Source organism: Mustela nigripes, chromosome 6 (assembly GCF_022355385.1).
Source record: "Mustela nigripes isolate SB6536 chromosome 6, MUSNIG.SB6536, whole genome shotgun sequence".
Classification (NCBI taxonomy): Eukaryota; Metazoa; Chordata; class Mammalia; order Carnivora; family Mustelidae; genus Mustela; species Mustela nigripes.
Genome location: NC_081562.1, coordinates 112,279,727 through 112,299,274, shown reverse-complemented (window position 1 = coordinate 112,299,274; position 19,548 = coordinate 112,279,727).

The window sequence follows — 19,548 nt, the reverse complement described above, 5'->3', positions numbered from 1 at the left end:
GGTTTGCCTTTAAAGTTTGGGGACTAGTTTTGTTTATCACCAACTCGAATATGTGTAGAACAATTTCTGTAGACAGTGCTGTTACAAGAGACGGAGTGCCTGCATTTCCATTTGGTTTCTGGGTCCCGCTCAGTCTGTAGGAGGCTGGAAGGGGGTGTCTCCTATTTTTCTCTCTGGAGGGCTGATGGGAACTTTGCCCAGTTCAAGGCTCTACCCAGAGCCACCGCTGCAACGGACTGGGATAGGAGATCCTACAGCAGGGCTGCACCTGGCCCTCCCCATCCCGTGCAGAAACTACCTCACGCTCAGTATTGAGTCCTCATCCAACCCAGACTCTTTCTTCACTGCGATCCCCGTGCTCCCGCTGCCATGGAGACGTAGTCGCTGTAACGTGGGTGCGTCGTGGTGAAGCTCCCTGGTTTTTCATCCAGTCAGACCACTGCATGGCCTTGTGTCCACAAGAGCATTTCTCAGCTGTGCCGTTTCCTATTGCAGCACATAACTGCCCAACCAAGAACTTTTATTCAACACTATCTCGAGGTCCTGCTTTTAATATCCCTCCATGACTCCAACGTCACTGACACGTTGTGGCTTTCCCACCAGACAGCCACAGAGCTCTGTGGTGGTGTCCACGAGACACAGCCTGGTCCTCTGGTCCTGGTCCTAGTGTCTCCTGAGTCACTCACACTGATCTGTAGCATCAGCCACTTGTCACTGTCCTACTCAAGTCTTGGGAAGCCCCCCACGGAGGACTGGGACCACACGTTTCCACCAGCTGCCAGCCTTCCCAGCAGCCAGTGATGACATCAGCACTCTTCTCCACTCAGGAACACCTTCCTCTTCAGAGCACAGTGACCCTGGTTTTGTTTACCGGCCTTGCGGATGGACACGGATGGACTGGGAAAAGCGACATAATTCCCTTTAATACCAAGTAGGGTCTGTTCATGCAGGAAAACACAAGGCAGCTGTGCCTACATCTTTCCAGGCCAGCCCGTGTTCTGGTTAGAAGTCTGCCCCCATGTGAGGCAAGTGCAGAGCTGGGAATCCAGTGAGTTAGAGGCCTATTTCCTGGCTTCCTGACTGGGGACACACACCAGGTGCCAAGGGAAGCCGTGACCTTGAGTGTTTACCTCCATACCTCCCGGGGACTGACACCACAGTGGGATAAGGAGATCCAGGCCTGACACAGCAGCCAGCTCTTAAACTACCCCCAGTTCTGGTCAGGACTGGGGAGAAAGGAACCTGAGCTGGCAGGGTCCGCACGTCCATGGCTCCACCCAATACTGATCATGAGAAGACAGAAAACCAACATTGTTGAAATCAAGGCTATGATAACTTTTAAACTCTGCTCAACTTTCTTGCCTATGGCCATTTCAAGAATGATTTCTATTCATTGGTATGGACCCATCAATGAGAAAGAAATGCTTCTCTTAATCATAGGGCAGTATTTTCTTGAGGAAGAATCAACCTCTTAGTGGCCCTTACGATAACACATACTCATTCTATTGTTACAAAATAAATTGTAAGTTCCCAAAACTTAACTTTTCCAAGTTATAGGCATTGCAGCATTATTCAGATTGTAATAAATAATGGCTGTTAGCCATATATTTTTTTTTTCTTTCTTTCTTTCTTTTTTTTTTTTTTTTTTTTGGCCTATTGTCTCACTTGTAGTCCAAATTCTATTTAGGAATTGCTTTGGGATTTTTTTCCCCTGAATCTATGGGACAAAGGCTACAAGCCAAGGAAGAAAACGAATTTTTATCAGTAACTAACTGTGTGAAAGGCAATAAACGCTTTCCTTTCCCAAGGCAATAGATGAGTCATACTCTGTTTCTCCCCACCCCGGGCCAAGTAGGCTATCATTTGAGGTTTTGTTTTGTTTGTCTGCTTGTGTATGTATATGTGCATGAATTTATTTTCTTTAAAGATCTAAAGATATTGCAATGCTGTGACTCATAATTTCAGTTAAATTATATGCTTACACAGCACTTTATAACTTTTCAAACTGAGTCCATGGAGTGAGTAATTGATTGTCCTGCCGGCAGGTACAAGGGCTCAGAAATGACCTGATAATACCTACTTTGTCAGGGAGCTGGCTGAGGCTCAGACGTGTTGAACCGCTTGCCACATCCCCCCCCACCCCACCCCGTGACTCCGACCCGTGAGGCCTTTCTTTGCTTCAAGCCTCCTGCATTCCCTTCATGGGCTGGCTGCCTAAGGGGATGCTTGCTTCAAGGTGTCGGAATGCCCTTTACCTTCTTTGTAATTTGGGACACAAATTCCCAGCCTTCGTTAACGGAGGAGGAAGGGTACAAGGCGGGGCAGAGATGTCCACCATCTCTTCCAGAATCAGGAGACAGGGCGGGTCATCCCATTTCGTTTATTGATTATCTTGTTCTCTGCGGGATGTAATCAGGAATAGTACAAAGACGGAGGGGAATTGATATTTAATGGGTTCCTACAATGTTTTAAGAGGAGTGTTAGATTGATACTTTATTTGCGTTTTCTCAATCAATTTAATCATCAAACCAACTTATAAATATTGCTTGCATCTTACATAGGAAATCCCAATTTCCTTTTGAGGAAATCACATTCAGAGATGTTGAACCACCAAATTCAAGTTTGTACATCAGCAAATGGCGCTCGGGATTGGCTTCTCGCCTCATGTACCCCAAGCTCCCTCTTCCACCTACGTGATACGGGGCTGGTCCCCAGGAACCGGTCTACTCTGCTCCCCTATGTCTAATCCAGAAGCCCTGTTCTTTATGGCAAGGTAAAAGCAACTAAGAAACTGAGAACATTCCCTTTGGCGGAAGAATTTGAAAAGACTAGCTTTCTAACTATTTAAATCTCTGAGTTCTTTGGAAACGAGTTTTCAAAAGTAGGGGCCTTGAGAGTTCTGTGGATTTTTTTCTGAGAGTCTAAGTAGGGGTGGGGAGAATGTCACGTTTCCCTTCTTGCAATTCTGCAGTTTCCTGCTTCTTTATGTCCCTCTGACATAACCTCACCGAGAGCCAGGTCTATTTTGGAAACTCCCCCAATGAGTACAGAGTCGTGGAGGCCAGTTTCTGCATCCAGTGGTGAAAGGTCAGATCTGTGGGTTGACTCTCTGGTAGAGAGCCATTGAAAGTATTGGATAGAACATGAGACTAAAAAAGGGTAAGAAAAAAGAGGAAAAAAAAAAGGGCCGGCAGATAACACAAAAGAGGAGGAGAAAATATAGGATGGACCAACAACTGGCAAACATTTGAGACAAATAAACTTCAAAGTTATTAAATAAATATTCTCCCCTCCCCAGCAAAAGACCGGAAACAATAACAACAAAAAGACCACAAGAATTCCCTTTGACAATAAATAACAAGAGCCTGGCCATCTAGGTCTCGTGTTGGGTCTGTTTTGTCAATCCCTGCATAAGTCAAACAAACAAACAAACAACAGAATATTCATTAAGGAATACTAGGATTCCTTTCTAAAAACACATTGATTTATTTAACTTGTTATTGTAGAAAATCGCAAAAACACATAAATAGAGGAAGGAGATCCCCTGGTATCATGGACCCTTCGGGGCTGAGCGGGCTTCAGAACTATCACATGCCTCTTGGATGAAACCCTCGCCAACGACATCAACCCAAGGCCAACTCTGCCTCCTCAGAAGCCCTTCCTTTCACTCCCCCATGTCCTGGATTATTTTTTTTATTATATTTTTTTAAATTTATTTTTTATTTATTTTCAGCCTAACAGTATTCATTATTTTTGCACCACACCCGGTGCTCCATGCAATCCGTGCCCTCTCTAATACCCACCACCTGGTACCCCGACCTCCCACCCCCCGCCCCTTCAAAGCAAATCCCAGACATCATAGCAACAGACATCAATGCCTACCCCTAGAGTTCAATTTCTTTTTACAAAATATAACCTCAATACCATTATCACACCGAAAACTTTACATAATAGTTTCTAATATCATGAAATATCCACTTGGTGATCCAATTTTCCCAATAGTCTCAAAAGTTTTTACACACTTCCATTTTACGTGCTAAGGCGGAGCTCACTTTCAGTCACAGGTGATGATATAAACCACTTTCCTTTGGTTTCTGTGTCTTTTAAGACGATTGCCACTATGATACCAGAGCAACATTTCCAAGTTCTTTACCACTTAATAACCTTTGCCCCGTGATTCACAGCAAAACTCACGGGAAATAGTTTGGTCAATACATACCAGAGACTGACCACATCCCCGCAGATAAGCTTTGCGAAGAAAGGTTTGTTACTGCCAGAAGCCCATGCCAGCTCAGCCTTACACGCTATTTATGAATCAACATGTGCCATCGTGCATAAGACCGGCTTCCTCCCTGTTCACAGCTGTATGCTTGCCAATTGTGTTTTGGAGACATAAGCCTCCTCTTGAAAGTAAACTCTCTTAATCTATTTACATGCATTGCTTGACTTAACTATACATGCCGATATCTGTATCATTTCAGACTATGGCCCTTTTGTATCAGCAATATATGGCCATTGTGAGAGGAACAAGGGCCATGCGGGGCTATTATGCCTGAAGTTGAATCACAGGATATGATTCAACAGGAACAGGGAAATAACAGGAACTGTTCCGATGAACTCTTGTTAAAAACACCCCACAATGGCTTTCTCTTTTTCCCTTTTTTAAACGATTATTCCTAAAATTCTAAAATCCTAAACTCTTCTGATTTTACCAAAGACACCTTTAATAATAATAATGACCATAATTATAAGAGTCCATTAAAATTTGAAATTGCGGCTGAACTGGAAGCAAGCGTGTGGTGAGTCATGCTTCATAAACCGTGGCCTTTGGGGATTTGTAACTGTTGGCTAAATACGCCTGAAATTCAGATAAACAAGATGACTGGCAAATATAAATTTAGGAAATTTACTGAAGCGAGTCATGAGAAAGATAGCAAAGAATTCAAGGGAGCAGACAAATACCATTATCCTTAACTCTACTTGGGATCTGCCCACAAAATATCCATCTGTCACTCCTCAGACTCACTCAGCTCTACCAGCCAGGAGAACAGTCTGCTTGTCTGAGAGATGGGCTGTGTTCACACTTCTGAGTAACACTCCGCCCCGCCACCTCCTCCTTCCCCGTCCCCACCCCGCAAACTCCCAGGTAGAAGCTCTTGCGTGGGCTTGGTCCCATGTAAAGGCAGGAAGCACTTTATAGGCATTTGGGCAACAAGGCAATAATTTTCAGCTGTTACAGAAATGAAATATTAATACGAAACCCATTAAAGCATACGGAGCTGATTCTAGAGCTCATTAAGAGTGGGACTTTAACGTTTCCTCCTTGGGAGGTGCTTAGAAATCAATGGCTTGTTTACTTATTCAAACTTTCAACGAGAATGGGATGTCATTCTGCACTTTCATGGACTCAGATTCCCCCAAATGGAAACCTGAATATGTAAATGGAAAAAAATTTAGAATACACAAATTGGTCAGATTTTTCTAGGCACGAATTGATTTGGATGAGTTGTTTTTACATATATTTTTTGAAGGGATCTTTCAAAGTGAATGGATCCTTTTTTGCTGAGAAATCATAGAAAAGATAATTGTGGCAAATAATATTTGAACAGAAAGTCAAGAATGACATCGCATTGAAAGTCAGAATTTTTTTCTTGAATTACCTTAGGTAAAGGATAGATTGGGTGGTGTATTTTTAGTGCACTTGTATACACTGCAAAATTAACTTTCTGTGCCCGATTTTGTACTTTTTGACAAATGTATAGAGTTGTGTGATCATCCCTACAACCAAGGTGTAAAAAAGCTCCCCAGCCCCAGAAAAGCTCCCCGTGGTGACATGCGTGGTGGAGCCCTGTGCCAATCTGTCCCTGCCATTTTTGTTTTTCCAGAATGACTTGTAAATTGAATCAGTCTGTCTGCAGCATTTTGGGTCTGACTTGTTTGCTTTCGCATAATGTGTGTGAGACCCACCTGAGCTGATGGAGGTCTCAGTGGTCCACTGTTTCTGCTGCTGGATGTAGTCTTTGTATGGATGAACCTCAGCCCATTGATCTGTTTGCTCACCAGAGGACTTTCTCCCCACTCAGTTGGTTGAAAAGATTCTTCCTTGCCCTTTGACTTGCCTTGTCAGCCTTGTAGAAAGTCACTTTGTGATAAATGTAAAGTGTGCTTCTTGATTCTTCATTCTCTTACATTGAGCTCTAAGGCCTTCTTATGACGGCCCCATACTCTCTGTCTTGCTATGGTCTAATAGTAAGTTTTGAAACTGGGGAGTGTGAATCCTCCACATATTCTCTTTCTCAAGATTTGGTTATTGTGGATGCTCTGCATTCTCATGTAAAATTTAGGATCCATTTATTTAAATTTATGTCTAAAGCCCAGCTGGAATTTTGATAGAGCTTGCCCTGAGTCAGTAGATCAATTTGGAGATATTTGTCATCTTAACAATATTAAGTCTACCTACCCATCACCATGGTATGTCCTTCTATTGAATAGGTGTTCCTTAATTTCAAAAGTATTTTGTAGTTCTCAGTGTACAAGTCTTTTAATTGCCTTCTTAGATTTATTATAAATATTTCATCATTTTGAGTACTATTGTAAAGATTTTATTTATTTATGTGAGAAAGAGACAGCGAGAGAGAGCACGAGAGGGAGAAGGTCAGAGGGAGAAGCAGACTGCCCATGGAGCTGGGAGCCCGATGCGGGACTCGATCCCTAGACTCCAGGATCATGACCGGAGCCGAAGGCAGTCACTTAACCAACTGAGCCACCCAGGCACCCTTGAGTACTACTGTAAATAAAAGACTTTTAAAATTAGGTTTTTAAGTTGTTCATTGCTAGCATATGAAAGTACAATTAATTTTTGTATATTGGTCTTATGTTCTTCACCTTGCTGAAATTGTTTGTTAGTTACAATAGTGGTTTTTTTTCTTTTGCAGATTCCTTAGGATTTTCTATATACAAATCATGAAATTTACAAATAGAGATATTTCACTTCTTCCTCACTGATCTTTATGCCTTGGTTTCTTTTCCCTGGCTAGCTGCCCATGGAGAAACTCGGCGTTGGAAGGCATGGGGCTGGTGTCTTGTTCTTGATCTTAGGAGAAGAGCATTAATCATCCACCATTAAGTATGATGTTAGCTGCGGGTTTTCTGTGGATGCCTGCTAGGTTTGGAAAATCCCGGCTCCTTCCAGTTTGTTGAGTGTTTTTAGCACGAAAGACTGTTGGATTTTGTCAAGTGCTTTTCTGTATCTATCTCCAAGTGTAATTGTTAATCTGTCTATACATACTTTCTGTTCTATCAGTTTTTCAAATGTTTTTGAATTCTTGTTTTTCAGTGCATACACAGGAAGGGTTGTTAAATCTTCTTGGTAAATTAAACTTTCTGTCCTTCGGTAATGCCCTACTTTAGCCCTTTTAAATTTCAGGGTTTTTTTGAAGTTCACTTTGCCTAATGTTAAGGTAGTCAGTGTAGCTTTCTTTTGATTAGTATCTGCATGGCTTCATCTCTTTTATTTTTTTCTGTCCTGTCCCCTTTTAACCTCTCTATAGCATTATGTACAGTGGGCTTCTTGTAGACGCCACATAGTGGAGATTAAAAAAAAAAAATCCAGTTTGCCGTTCTATCTTTTACTGTTTACCGTTTAATGTTTAGGTTATTGAAATTTAATGTAAATCAGTTAAATTTAACAATCGGTTTTGTTGGGCTTCACGGTACCATTTGATCATTTATTTTCTGTCACTTCTGTTTTTTGCTTCTCAGATTCTTTTTCGTTGATGCAATGGACTGAATATCTGGGCCAACCCTTACTTCTAAATTCATATGTTGAAGCCCTGACCCCCCATGTGACTGTGTTTAGAGATGGGGCCTTTATGGAAGTAATTAAGGTTAAATGAAGTAGTAAGGGTGAGGTCCTGGTCCAGTTGGATTAATGCTCCATGAGAAAAGACAGCTCAGAGCTCTCTCGTCTCTCCGTGTGCTCCCAGAGAAGAGGTTGTGTGAACGCCCAGTGAGGAGGAGACCCTACAAAGCAGGAAGACATCCCTCAGCAGAAATGGAATGTGCTGGCACCTTGATCGTGGACGTCCAGCCTCCGGAACTGTGAGGAAATAGAGGTCTCTTGCTTGAGCCCCCAGCCTGCGGTGTGACGGCCGTCGGGACAGAGTAACTCACTTGTCTTCGTTTTTGTCTCACTTGAATGTTTTTAATATTTCATTTTAGAGTATCTATTTTTTTTTTAGCAATATCTCTTTTTATTACTTCAAGTGGTCAGTCGAGGGATTGAGAAATACATGTCTAGCATCACTTCAAGTGATGTTATTTTACCCACCGAGTAAAACGTAGAAGGCTTGCCACCCCACAGACTTGCTCAGCAACCTCTTGTGATGACGGTTTCCACGTGAATCACAGCGAACTCTACCTAGAGAACTCTCCCCAGACAAAGTCAGGATGTTTTCTTCCAAAAGTCAGGCATAGTTTGAAGATTTTTGCACTGGAAAAATACTCTGCTACTTTAGGTAGACAGTTACTATTTCTTTGGCTTTTCCTCCATTCCTGATTTGGGAAGATTCCTTCTGGTTTCACTTCCTCTCAGCCTAGAGATTTTTAGATTTTTAAAATAGCTCTTCTGCTGGAATTGGATGATCTTAGGTCTGTTTCATCTAAAACTGCATCCTGCAGATAGATAGACACTGTTATCCCAGACTTTATCTGTCCTGTCTCTCCCATTCATGACCGACTGTTTCTTGGACTCTCTGGATCTGCTGCCAAAGGACCCAAACCCCACACTGGGGAGTCCTGCTCTCTCTCATCTCAGTTTTAGTGCCATACAGTACATCACTAATTCTTATTGATTTAACACATAAATATTTTTCAGATATACCTGTTCTTTGCCATTCTAAATGACACTGAAAAATCAAAAGTCTAGAGGGTGTCTCTGCTTCCCGTCTGGCCGCTCTCAAAGCTGTCAGACACGTGGGTACCCGTATTTCTCAGTTTAAAATCCATCCAAGTGTTTTTGCTCCCCAAACCCTTCACTGGCTCCTTCCTGACCATGGGATGAAAGGTGAAGCCCTTATCTTGCTGTCAGGTCTTATAAATTCTGAATTCTGAACAAGTCCTCTGTCCTCCGCCCTGTCCTCCACTACCACAGCTGCCGCGGGGTGTCCTATGTTACACGGGATGGTTTGTCGCTGAGTTTTCCTTTCTTCAGAACGGTTACCAGTTACATGGCCAAGGTCTCGTTTGTGTGGCTGTTTTCTGTTTCATGCATCTTGCCTGGTACCATGAGAGGGAAGATCAGAAGTGTGGAGGAGGAAACAGTTGAGCGGATCCCAGTGGGATTCCTCGAGTCGCAGGAGCCACACGTGGCACTCAGAGGGACCGAGCATAGGAGATTCCACTCCCTGCTCTTGGTATGACGCAGTGAGCGCTTTTTGATTGTTAAAATGTACTTTCCCCTCTGTTCCGTTTATCCGTTGCTGTCTGACAAACCACCCAGAATTCAGTGGCTCAGCCTGGCATCTTCCACTGGGTATGGGGCTCTGTTCCCTTTGCTGTCGGTTGGGCTTCGCTTAGTGGCCATCGTTGGACAGCAGACTGGTCTGGAGGATGGAGAGAGCTTCTCTCCCATTTCTGAGGCTTGTTGACAGAGACAGCAGAAACACTGGGCTTGGCTGAGCCCGCCCCCGAGACCTCTCTCTGCGCGGTCTCTCCAGCGGGGCAGTCCAACTGTTGCTAGAGTAGCCCCAGGCTCTCCAGGAAAGATGGTACCTAGAACACAGTTTCACCTCTGCCACTTGGCCTGAGGGGTGGGGGGGTCGACCCCACTTGCACTGCAAGGTGGGTAAAAGCCTGTGCAGCATCGTTAATTCACACGCAAATTCATCTAAGCCTTGAGGCCAGAGCTTATGATGGTCCCAGTAGCAAGAACCTACTTGCTGTAACATAGGGTTTGGGGCCATCAGAAGGTCTGTCTCTGTTCAGTCATGCACCCCTCTGTAGGGGAGGAAAAACGTCTTTCTACCCTCGTAGATCTTTAGCTGGGCCTGTGAATCAGATGCAAGAATCTGACATAAGGCAGGTTAACGGGAGAAAAGCGCATACATTTTATGTGACCTTTTTAAATGTATGAGAAGAGTCCTTGCAGGGAAACCGAAGGCCCAAAGGACCTGTGAGACTGAAAAGCTTACACAGCTTTACAAACAAAAAGTGATAAATTATGGGGACATAATGAAACAGAGGAGCCTGGGCTGGGGCAGTGAACTGTGGCTCAGTGACTCTGCGGTAGATGCAGGACAAGAATGGAAGAGAAGGGTTATTCAGGAGGTCGGCTCGCAGTCCATTGTGCTGTTTACGCTCAGTCTCTGGTGATGAGAATGTGGTTTCCTCCTGGTGCGCTGAGGGCCTTTCCTGTGGGGAGTCTGATGGCCTGCTTCTGGGTACAGAGGGGGAGACCGGTGGGCCCCTCCTGCGTGTGCTGATTCTCGAATGCCTTTGGCTCGCAATAATCAGTATGTCCGAGCGGCACATTTTGGGGTGGCATGTTCTGAACCTTTTCAACGTCATAGCTCCTGGTTTTGTGCATTTTAACTACGATTACTTTTTATCACCCACTGATTCAAGAGTGCTTAGGGATACATAAGTAGATAGGCAGAAGATAGATGGATAAAATTTCACACATCCAATGAATAAGTAAACACAATTCCTGGGTCAGGGTTCCTTCTCTGCAAAGATGATTATTGTAAACAGACCTTCAGAACAATGCACCAGCGAAATTGCCATGTTAATGAGATTGTCTAACATGAAAGGGACATCAGCACAACAATGGTAAAGACATTCACTCAACGGTTTCCTGTGAACTGAGGTGTCAGTGTCGATGTGCACGTTTATTTATAACGTCAGTAAGTTGGTCTAGTGTGCACACATGTCTGCAGTCCTGGGCTGCTGCTTTCGAGTTTGTTGCTACCGGCAGCAAGTTTTAGATACTACTGCCTAATTAGTTCAAAATCATAATGATCTGATGCCTACCACAGGTTCGCGTTGATGCTGGGAAGTGTTTACATCTAAAGTCTCCTTCTCACGACTCTAACGGTTGTATCTGAGTGCCGTCTCTAGCTCTCTGGCACTTACTGCCTTCAGTATTTTTTTTCTAATTCCCTGGATTTCCTTATAGAGTAATGTTTAGAGAACTTCTGAAAAAAGTTGTTTTGAAGATTTTATTCATTTATTTGAGAGCGAAAAAGAGCACCAGCTGGGGGAGGAGAAACAGAAGAGACCCCCCTCCCCCACTGAGCAGGGAGCCCGATGTAGGGCTCGATCCCAGGACCCCAAGATCATGACCTGAGTCGAAGGCAGAGGCTTAACCCACTGAGCCACCCAAGGCTGCCCCAAAACTTCTGAAAAATGTTGAATACTAAGATCAGGAAGGAGTGCATTTATTGAAAGGTATCAATGCGTCTGGCTTTGTGCGAACCACTGCATATAATCCAGGACATCATATGAGATGGATTTAATATTATCTGCGTTTTTAAAAGGAGATACAGTTGTAAATATTGATTAAGTCCTCCAAGTTTTAAAATACAGGAACGAATAAAACGGTTGACAAGACCCTGCGTGGTCTGGTCCCTGTTTATCTCATCGGCCTTACCTGTATTTCTCCTGTATGTCTGCCATGCAATTTGCAGTAATGCAAAAACAAATTGACGGTGCACAGGAAATGAGCTTTGCAACATTCCAAAGATCAAGAGATGGCAAAGAGGTATTAACTGTGTCATTTTAAATGGGCAAATCTAGTTTAGCGAATTATTTGTATATTTGTAAAGATAAGAATTATATAAGGACTTCGGGTCTGTCACCTGAGACCTCGGTCCCTTTCACTCTAATTTTTCTTTGAAGTCTGAAGTTCGCTAACCGTGTGCTGTCTTACCAGAGCTCTGTGTTTTTGTTTGTTTTCAGACAATGTGAGTGGCTGCGCGGAGTTCCCTGGGGTCCTTGCTCCGGCCCCATCCCCCACCCCCTAGATGCTGACTCAGGTTCCCACCAGGTTTCTGCTTCTTTCAAATCCCTCTTACTGCTAAAACACACACAAGTACATGAACAACACAAGTGCAAAATAAGAAAAAAGAGTAAGACTGGAATTTGGATTCATGTTATAAAATGCCAGATAGCAAATTTACAATACCTGAGCTGTATAATCTATCCCTACCCGCATAGATTAGAAAGAACATAACTAGTAAAATGCCAGCAAAATGTATGATTTTAAGTCGATTCTACCAACAAATGGCATAATTATTTACCAAATGCAGGGAAATAAATCAAATGACAAATGAGATGATTTTTTAGGCTAATTGGAGGACAAGTAAAATAACGCATATGTCATATCCCCAAATTATATGAGAATATTGAAATGAATGTATATTCTGTTTCAGATTTATGGATGCCTTATGTACACGTATCCTCGGATTTTTAAAAAAAAGATTATTTATTTAATTTATTTATTTGAGAAAGAGAGAAGAGAGGGAGAGAGAGAAAGAGAGAGAGGGAGCCTGTGCACGTGAGTGGGGGGAGGGGCAGAGGACGAGGGAGAAGCAGGCTCCCCCGTGAGCAGGGAGCCCAGTGCAGGGCTCGATCCCAGGACCCTGAGATCATGACCTGAGCTGAAGGCAGAGGCTTTAACCCACTGAGCCACCCAGGTGCCTCCATCCTCAAGTCTTTCTAAAATCTCATAGGTTTTAGTCATTGAGTCAGAGATGATACCTTTCATGCTATAACAAAGTTGCTTATATTTCATCTCACCGCTTCTACTCTTGCCTTCCCAAGGTCTGTTTCTACACAGCAGCCAGGATCCTTTCGGAATATGAGCAACATAATTGTCTCTCCTATGCTAAAATCCTGCAATGGCTCCCACTCCCCTGGACTGAAAGCCCGCAGTCTTGCAGCGGTCTCCATGAACTGCTCTCTGCTCCACCCCCACTCCTTTCCTACCTGACCTGATGCTGCCTATTTGCACTACCTGCTTTGTCTAGTCTAGAATGCTCTTCCCCTTAATTTCTCTGTAGCTAAGTCCCTCACGATCTTCATTTCGGTGCTCAAGAATTCTACCCTTGATGAAGTGTAGGGGAGGAAAACTTTTCCTCTACCTTCCTAGATGCGGTCTCTGAGGTCTTGAGAATTAGATGAACTGAAGCTACATTAACAGGAGAAAAAATATACAGATTTTTTTGATAACATTTTTAAGTATACAAGGCTTTACAGAAAAAAAGTGAAAGCCCAAAGAGGCAGTTAGACTGGGGGCTTATATACCATGTTAATAGACAGTGATAAACTATGGGGAAGTGACACAAAGAAAAGGGGGCTTTGGGCTTGAGGGGTGGTAAGTTGTTGCAGGGTAAATATATGGACAAGTGGGGTAGATAAGAGTTACTTAGTAAAGTCTGTTTATGCAGATTCATCTTGGTGCCGGTCTCTGTCCTCCATGCTCATGGTGGTTCTCCTTCAGGTATGGGAGAGAGAGACACTTGCAAAAGCAGAATTTATATCCGCGTCACACAGGGAATTTATGTTCTGCTTTTAAGAAGAAGGAGGAGGCAGAATGTTTGTCCTATACCTGCTGCTTCCCAGTTGTCTTCAGCTCAAAATACCTCCTGTGCCAAAGTGACATATTTTGGAGACGCATGTTCTGATCCCCTTCACAGGCCACCCTGACCAGCTTTATAATATTACAATATTCCCAATCTCTGCCTACACCACCTCCCATATCCAAGCACCACTCCTTAGCAATCCAGGTCTCTCAACTTTCTCTCTTTCCTTTTCTAGATAGCACTTTCTATGTTTTATGGCTTATTTTCCATCTTTCCCGCTCTAATATAGGTTTTACATTGCCTAAATTTTTCTCTGGTTCTCTGATATATCCCAAGGATTAGAGCAGTGCTTAGCATGTATAGGCAGTCAATAATTTTTTGTTAAATAAAGGAAATAGCTTTGTAGGTAATCATGCTCTCTGATGCCCGAGAGTTAAACATGGTCCACCTAAGAGAGAGACAAGTTCTGTTTCACACTGCCGGCGTGTTCCACGTCACCTGTTCTTCAACGTAAAACATGTGACGTTCTTGACGTAGATTGTGAAATCGTCAGCATTTCTGAGTTTTCAGCAGATCTCCTTTCTTCCACAATGAAATTAAGTTGTTGGGAAAGCTGAGTAGTTCTATCTGGAAGTAAAGCCTACTTAAGTACCCACGCCTGGTGTGTTGGTTCACGTGGGAAAAGTGATGTTTCAGAAAACACCCTCAAACTTCGTCATTCCTTGTCTCCAAAATTCAAAATCAAAGCAAATTCTTTCTTGTCCCTATAATATTTTGGGATAACTGAACACAGGTCTCAACAGTGCTTCAGTAACTATGCCCGACAACACTGAAGAGGGTCAGCATGGACCATCTGGTTCGGAATTGTGGATTGCGATTCATAATGCTCTCATTTGTATCTGCAAAGCTGACAGGCCTGCCCTGGGGTGGAAAGTGTGTGGCAAGATTATCTGTCCTTTCCACAGTGAGAATCCAGGTTGAGCCTCTCTGTCTCATAGCTTGAGTGACAGTTTTGGCTCAAACGAACTGGTCTACCTAGTTTGACTCCCTTTATCCTTAGTAGTTTCAAAATATTTTTATTTCCATCCTTCTGACTCTTCTAAAAGTATGGGTATAGAAGAGTTATGATCTTTATGTAGCTCATATGTATATGAAAATGTCAAATCAGAAAATTTGTTTCATATTTAATTTGTAAATCCTCACTTTTTAATGGGAATTTATCAGTAAGCAGAAATGACAGGTAAATATTAAAGTAGTCCTATAGTTATTATGATACTCATATTTAAAGGAATCAAGGAGCCAGTGAATCATAGCTTGGCCTTTTGGTTAAGATCAGATATAACAAGTCAATGACACGTGTGTGTGTGTGTGTGTGTGTGTGTGTGTGTATGTGTGTATGTGTGTGTCTCAATCATGTACCACGTTACTTCTCATACCAATAAGCAGGGTAATTTTCCACCAACTGCAGTAACTCTTTTTTCCTTTTCATCTGGTATCTATTAACTTTACCAGATGGAATAATTTATTTCAGGTTGAGCTAACCAACCTGATGTGGGTTAAGTCCTCCAGAAAATAGATTTAGTCCAAGATAAGAAAGGACAATTAATTCTTTTCCATGACAAGATAAACGCACGTGGTAGACTAGGCTGGAATGGGAAGGAAAAAAAAACCATGGAGTGTTCCAGAGAGGAACTGACCCTCAACATTCACTCTCCGTGTGACCTAATCACGGTCAGTCACATCCCAGTAATACCAATATTAGCCCAGCTTTGAGACATGTCCTCAGAGAGGCGTGAATTATTGGGAAAGGAGAAAATTTATGTAAAGCATCAATCCGGGCTGCTTCTGAGACAATGGAAAAGATGAAATACATTTTAATTCCCTAAAATAGTGAAGTGACTGCTTGCCTCATTTTTCTTCCCTTTGTTTTTAAGCCTGAGCTCCATCAGAATACCTGCCTTCTGCCCAAATTTCCGCCCACCCCTAGCGATGGGGAAAATCAGGGAGATTGGAAGGTGTGTGACAATACGTCCAGTCCGAGTTTTAAATATCATAAATCTTTCCCCTGTAGTTCGCATTTTCCACTCCAACTCTAAAACATAACCAGGTCATGAAATTTCCAATTTTCCCCTAAAGAAAACTTAAAAAAAATTTTAAAAAAATTCTTTGGTTAGGGGAATAACTGAAGATTATACGTTGCTTGACCTAGTTGGGCTACTTTAAAATAAAAAGCACACTTTCTTGGAAGTTGCACAATATTCAGAGATAATGAATATTCACTATTTTAATAAATATATCACATAAGTATTGATTCTCCAACTATTCCTTCAAATACTTCTTTTATGACTTCTTGTTTTGATTCTTGGGACCATCCATGCCATTAAATGTGTGGTTTCAAAATAAACTTCCATAGTGTAAATACTGAACTCAACGGACCTATATTTTTCCTTGAACTTAAAGACGTAAAATTTAGAAGTTTTTTTTAGTAGTAATAGGGATAAAAAAGAATACCAAGCTTTTTTCCCCATTGTTTTTACAGTCCAAGTCACAGAGACATCACTCAAACTTTGGAACAATGAAGACAATGTGTGGGCTATAATCTGCGGGCCCTGGGCTGTGTGATCTGGCAGGGACAGCAGCATGGCCTCTAACCCAGCTGCTGAGTTGACTTCCTTTGGATTCCTCTCCAAATCGTGGCAAAGACGTCCCCAGCACCTCGATGCTACATGAACCCCAGCACCTTTCTCCCAGGAGATGCAGGGTCCCTAGTAAACTCAAGTATATCGAATTTCTAAAATCATGCTCTCGCTCCTGGACCGTGAAAGGGAAAAACTTATCATCAGTCTGGATCATGCCCGTCCTGTGTGAGTACACTTGGATGCGCTTGGTCAGGGGCGGGGTGCGGTGGGAAGGGCTGTTAATTTTCAAAAGAAACAACGAGGGGAGGGATGCTGGGCAAAATAAAACATTTGATGACATTTTAGGGGCAAGATAGTTTTGTAAAATCCTCTTTTTTGGCTCTCATTTGCCTGGAGAGTTCGCTGACTCTCCAATCACTTTTTAATGTACTTCTTTCTTTGGCTTATTCTTAAGCCCTGCAAATATTTCAGAATATAATGGTTGGTGGGACATTTTAAAAGGAAAGGAAGTTAATTATATTAACCATTTATTTGGTTTATGCTTACATTTCTCTACGTGATGCTTCTACCTCCTGTATTCACTTTCACCAAACTTCTATGAGTCAATCCTTATATCTATACATGTATGTGTACATGTAAGTATTTATATGTGTGTAGAGATAGGTTGATCCATGTGGTGATTCATTTCTTCCTTTTATTTCTTTATCCATTTGTCTATTTAAATTTTTTTTTTTATTATTATGTTTTAAATTTTTTATTTCTTTTCAGTGCAACAGTATTCATTGTTTTTTCACCACACCCAGTGCTCCATGCAATCCGTGCCCTCTATGATACCCACCACCTGGTTCCCCCAACCTCCTACCCCCGGCCCCTTCAAAACCCTCAGGTTGTTTTTCAGAGTCCATAGTCTCTCATGGTTCACCTCCCCTTCCAATTTCCCCCAACTCCCTTCTCCTCTCTAACTCCCCTTGTCCTCCATGCTATTCGTTATGCTCCACAAATAAGTGAAACCATATGATAATTGACTCTCTCTGCTTGACTTATTTCACTCAGCATAATCTCTTCCAGTCCTGTCCATGTTGCTACAAAAGTTGGGTATTCATCCTTTCTGATGGAGACATCATACTCCATAGTGTATATGGACCACATCTTCCTTATCCATTCGTTCATTGAAGGGCACCTTCAGATCCCAAAATTTGTATGGAATCAGAAGAGACCCTGAATCGCTAAGGAAATGTTGAAAAACAAAAATAAAACTGGGAACATCACGTTTCCTTATTTTAAGCTTTACTACAAAGCTGTAATCACCAAGACAGCATGGTACTGGCATAAAAATAGACACATAGGCCAGTGGAACAGAGTAGAGAGCTCAGATATGGACCCTCAACTCTATGGGCAAATAATTTTTTTTTTTAAAAGATTTTATTTATTTATTTGACAGAGAGAGAGATCCCAAGTAGGCAGAGAGGCAGGCGGGGGGCAGGGAAGCAGGCTCCCTGCTGAGCAGAGAGCCTGATGTGGGGCTTGATCCCAGGACCCTGAGATCATGACCTGAATTGAAGGTAGAGGCTTTAACCCACTGAGCCACCCTGGCGCCCCTAGTGATTCATTTCTTTAATGCTGCCATCACATCACATTTGTCAGTTGTTAAGATTTGTGCCCAGGACTTACAAATAATTGCCCTTGCAAAAAGCCCAAGAGTATGCAATGGGAAAAAGACTATCTCTTTTTTTTTCCCAAAGATTTTATTTATTTATTAGAGAGAGAGCATGAGAGGGAGAAGCAGACCCTGTACTGAGCAGGGCTTGATCCCAGGAGCCCGAGATCATGACCTGAGCTGAAGGCAGACACTTAACCAACGGAGCCACCCGGGTGCCCCCAAAAGACAATCTTTTCAATAAATGGTGTTGGGAAAACTGGACAGCCACATGCAAAAGAGTGAAACTGGACCACTTTCTTATGCCATACAGAAAAACAAATTCAAACTAGAGTGAAAAACCTAAATGTGAGACCTGAAACCATAAAAATCCCAGAAAGGAGCACAGGCAGTCATTCCTCTGACAGGGACCATAGCAGTATTTTTCTAGATCGGTCTCCTGAGGCCAGGGAAAAATAAACAATGGGAACTACAGCAAAATTTAAAAAAAAAACAAAACAACAAAACTTCTGCACAGCAAAGAAAATAATCAACAAAACTACAAGACAACCTACTGAATGGGAGAAGATATTTGCAAATAACATATCTGATAAAGATTAGTATCCAAAACATAAAGAACTGGGGAGGGGCACACCTGGGTGGCTCAGTGGGTTAAAGCCTCTGCTTTTGGCTCAGGTCAGGATCTCAGGATCCTGGGATCAAGCTCTGCGTCGGGCTCTCTGCTCAGCAAGGAGCCTGCTTCCTCCTCTCTCTCTCTCTGCCTGCCTCTCTGCTTACTTGTGAGCTCTGTCTGTCAAACAAATAAATAAAATCTTAAAAAAAAAAAAAGAACTGGGAATGCAGACTAGTTCACTGTAGAAAACAGTATGGGGTTTCCTCAATAAGTTAAAAACGGAACAACTTTATGATCCAACAATCTCACTACTGTGTATTTACACAAAGAACACAAAAACATGAATTCCAAGGGATACGCGTACCCCATATTTAGAGCAGGATTATTTACAACACTAGGATATGGAAGCAGCTCACGTGTCCGCCCACTGATGACTGATGAAGACAAGGTGGTGTGTCTGTGCAGTGGGACATCACTCAGCCACGAAAAGAACGAAATCTTGCCATCGCCACGACGTGGCTGGAGCTGGAGCGTCTGACGCTGAGTGAAGTCAGTCAGTCAGAGAGAGACAAATGCCATGGGATTTCACTTACATGTGGGATTTAGGAAACAAAACAAATGAGCAGGAGAAAAAAAAAACACACACACAGAGAGAGAAGCAAACGAAGAAACAGTCTCTTAACTACAGAGAACACTCTGATGGTTACCAGAGGGGAGGTGGGGGGGTGGGAAAACAGGTGTCGGGGTGAGGAAGGGCACTTGCCCTGATGAGCGGCAGGGACGTGTGGAAGTGATGAATCATTATCGTGCGCCCCTGAAGCTAACATAACGCTGTATGTTAATCACACAGAAATTAACATAAAAAACTTAAAAAAACGTTTAAAAACTATAATTGCCCTTGCTAGCAAGTAGGTTGTTTTCCTTGTCTAAATTACATTCTAGCAGTTTGCACACAACTATAGAAACGTCTTTCAAAATAGAAGCAAGAACTCAGACTCGTTCCTGATCACTCTCCAGTCCCCTCTCATCCCGCCGTTGATGCCAAGACGGATCTGTATG